General features: G+C 30.9%; 1 non-coding gene across 1 annotated transcript; it reads right to left on the reverse strand.

Moving 5' to 3' along the window:
- On the reverse strand, nucleotides 1-71 carry TRNAG-GCC. The gene has a single exon. It is a non-coding gene; the product is annotated as a tRNA-Gly (tRNA).
- Between the last annotated feature and the right edge of the window lie 4,143 nt (nucleotides 72-4,214).

Below are 4,214 nucleotides of genomic sequence, written 5' to 3' on the forward strand. Positions count from 1 at the left end.
TGCACCAGCCGGGAATCGAACCCGGGTCTGTACCGTGGCAGGGTACTATTCTACCACTAGACCACTGGTGCCATGTGTTTATGGGTTTATTGAAAACTAATTTGTTTCAGATTTTAAGAGTTCATTAAATTCTACCATAATATTTAGGAAATGTATAAATGTTTCTTATGCATTTAATTATGTGAGTTTATGTTTGTCTCAATAAATTAAATTCAAAGCTCTAGTACTAGCACGTTATAAAATGATAGTGCGATGTCTGATCATAATATTACCCGACTCTATTATGCTCTCAAACTATAATGAGTTCATGGAATGTTAATGTGTAGTACTACTTTTCTAGTACACTTAGGTGGCGTTCGGTTGCCATGACTAATATCATGAGACTATCCATCTAGGATTATTTTAGTTGGAGGGAGGAGGCTATGACTAATTATCATGAGACTATTCATCTAGGATTAAGTTGTAGGGTTCAATCTTATGAACCAAACATAATACATATTTAATCATGAGATTTAATCTTGCCAACCGAACACCCCCTTAAATATTACTCATTCTTTACATTATAAATTACTGTATGTAGTAAATTAAGATAATCTCCAAAGCATGGTAGAGGCGACAAATATATCTTGACTCACACATATGTATGATTCAAATCAAATCAGATTGGATTCCTTTTTTTTAGCTATACAAAAAGGTAACAACGGAAAATGGGTCACATCTTAATTTGTGGCTGGGGATTAGTAATAGTCAATAAAAAACAATTAACCACTAATTTATTTTCGATGTTGTTTGACTAATGGCCACTGCATTTTTTGGCATCTTATTCATCTTAGATAATGACAATTGACAACTAATCTAATTTGGATAATGTAGTAAATGTGAGTGCGCCAAGAATAGTTTCTTGGAAATTACTGTATATTCCAACTCAAGTAAATAATTTGGACTTTTTTACGTTTAATAAATAAAAATATATTTACATAAGTATACTTTATTTCGTTATTTTTTTTTCTTTTGTTGTTTCTGTTTTAAACTGCTCAAGTATACGTTGACTAGCAATGAAATAGTAGATCATTTATGTATCGTTTTTGTATTTTATTTAAATAATCGGAACTATATCGAATACCAATGATACCATGGCACTATGACATGTTATGATGAAATTTTGTGCAGCCTGTTTTTCTTTTGGATAATAGATAATATTATATATCTAAGAAATGGTGTGATAATTTATAGTACTAGCACATGACATCTCTTTGGTAAAAAGAGTTTTTGTATCCCCAATTTGACATATTAGGCTTACGTAATTCTAAGATTTTGCCAGTGTTAGATTTAAATAAGACTATCGATCATGATTCATTAGATTATAGTGTCAACAATTTGAAAATTGTGAAATTTACAGAACCCAGTTTCTCTTTGAGAGAAATTCATTAGCCCAACAGCATTTCATTATATTTGTACATGCTCACTAATACATTATTTTGGAATATGGATTACATTTTATCATTTTCAAATATTATAGCCCATTTTTGAAGATTGGACCTAATGAGGTTATATTTATTCCAGGCCCAAACAAAATTTATACCATAGTCTCTTTTTCGGTATGGATACTAACTGTTACTACTACTTTGGTTAATTATAATACTTCCCTCGTCCCATAAAAATATGAGCATTGGATATGGCACGGAAATTAAGACAAAATTGGTAAAGTAAGAGAGAGGGATGAGAATGGTATGATAAAGTAAGAGAGAGGAAGAAAATGATAGTTAAAGTAGAGTTAGTGGATAGTGGGACCTACATTATTTAAATGATATAACTTTCCAAAAATGGAGTGCACATATTTTTTTAAGACGGACGAAGATGGAAAGTGCACGTATTTTTATGGGACGGATGGAGTATAAAATTACACAAAAAATCAAGTAAGTATAGGAAACATTAAAAAACATTTTTTAGGTTAATAGATATCATTCCAAATCAGAGTGTGTACTTGTTTATTTTAATTCCATCAATAATAATAATAATAATAATTATTATTATTTTTATAATGAGTTTCTTTTTTCCGATATATTTTTATTTATTAAACATAAAGTCCAACTTATTTTGATTCCATCAATTTGTCACATTTTTTTCATTTTCGTACGTCCCACAAAATTTGTCACATTTCACTTCTTACTAATTTTAGTAATTAATCCGTATTCCACTAACTTATTCACACTCATATTTTATTATAAAACTAATACTTTATAAGTAGGACCCAGATCCTATCAACTTTCAACCCACTTTCTATGGCATTTCTCAAAACCCGTGTTCGGTCAAACTATTACAAAATTTAAAGGAGGAATGGAGTATTCGGAAGAAGAAAAAAAAACGTATTTATGTAGGCCCCTAAATGACATAGTTCAGTCAACTTTTTGACTGGAAAAAGATATTCTAAAAATGGGTTAATTATTCAATCCTCGTAGAATCTAGGCTCCATTAAATTTTATTTAAGATATTTCAGAGTTAAGAATTATAAAAATAGTAATGATGGAGTTCACTTTACAACTTTGAGGCTTTTGTTCGTGTACCTAATTTCATTTTCAAGTAGCAGTATTTAATTGTATTGTATTGCATTGCATTGCATTGTAACCATCACCATATATTTAGAATTTATATTTCCCTCTTGGTTTATTTTAATATTTCTCTGACCCAAGTCTCGGGTCTTGATCACGATGCAAGCCACATAAAGTAGTCTAATATAACTAAATAAATAGTATTATTATTTGCATTAATTTTCAAGTATAATTAACTTTCTCCAATAAAGGCGACTCTTACTAAACAAAATTAAACACAATCAGAAAATGTAGAAAAGACTTTATGAATAATAGTGAGCATGAAACACGATATTTATAGGTGGTATCTGCAATTTATAAGATTAAAATTTATGTATATTGAACTCATGTAGGACTTTAGTTGCCTAACCAACAAATCCATTATAGAAATTCATCTTCAAATGAATATGCTCAATAATTTTGTTTGTCAGTTCATTTATTAGTAGTAGTGGCACAACTATTATTTTCTGAATGCCAACTTGCAAATGAAACTTTCCAATTTTCACTTATCATATCCACCTTTTTTTATAGATTTCTGTAATAAAGTATTTAAAAAGTTAAATGCAGAGCTCCTAGACATAATCCCTTTTCTCCATGCATTTGCAAGAACTGAAAAAGTTAAAAAAGAATAGATAGACGAACCTCTCACTTTTATTTGAAGTAAAATAATCCATAAACTACTCAAAGTAATATTATGCCTTGGAAAGATAAGTCATTTTATTATTTAATTTCCATACAGATCCCTTGGAATAAAAGTTTGTTCATTCAATTATTTAATTGCAAGAGGCATGTCGTTTTACAACCTTTTGTCAATTTCTTGTTTCCATCACTAAGTTTCCTAATGGCACTATTTATTTGATGACAATCACAATTATCTTTTAATTATGACAAGATGTGTGTGCTTTGTCTGATTTGAAGGATGATCACCAAGAAGTGTGATTGAGTTTGCTTGATTCAAACTTATACTACTCCATTTAATTAGATCACTAAATCTAATCAACAAGAAAATAAAATACATGTCTCGAATAAGCTCGAGAACTTCAAATGCTCGGTAAATGAATCATGAACTCGCCCCGATAATAGAATAGAAGTTACCTATACTCAACTCGAATGAACGACCGATAATTGAGAAACGAGAACGATGGGTGCAGTAATGGAAACCACAAAGAAAAAACATGTGGGAAACTCACTGCAACTGGGACCGCAAGAAGCAATGAAAATGAAAGAAGAAACAGTGACCCAAACACGTACACCAAACTCATGCATGATTTTATACCTCTAAAAAGGTTATGAGACAACACAAGTAAAACAATAGCAAAAAAAGCAAAGCACAATACATCTAAAAAGCAGAATCTCCCTCAGAAATATTTGAACCTGAAACTCATACCTGAAAAATACAGACGACCGAGCTTTTAACACCCATGAAGCAAGATGGCTTCCTAGTTAAGCCATTCGTACGCGCCTTCTGCATCTATCTTAACAAGCTGTTTAGAAAGAAAGACAAATCTAGTAAAGCATTTCTACTTCTGCCTATTCAAGAAAAGTAGGGCCAGCATCTCATATTTCTTTGGCAAGACAAGAACTTGATGCTGTCTTACTAGTCCCGAAACACGAAAACTCTCCACA

Source organism: Salvia splendens, chromosome 6 (genome assembly GCF_004379255.2).
Source record: "Salvia splendens isolate huo1 chromosome 6, SspV2, whole genome shotgun sequence".
In the NCBI taxonomy this organism is placed as follows: Eukaryota; Viridiplantae; Streptophyta; class Magnoliopsida; order Lamiales; family Lamiaceae; genus Salvia; species Salvia splendens.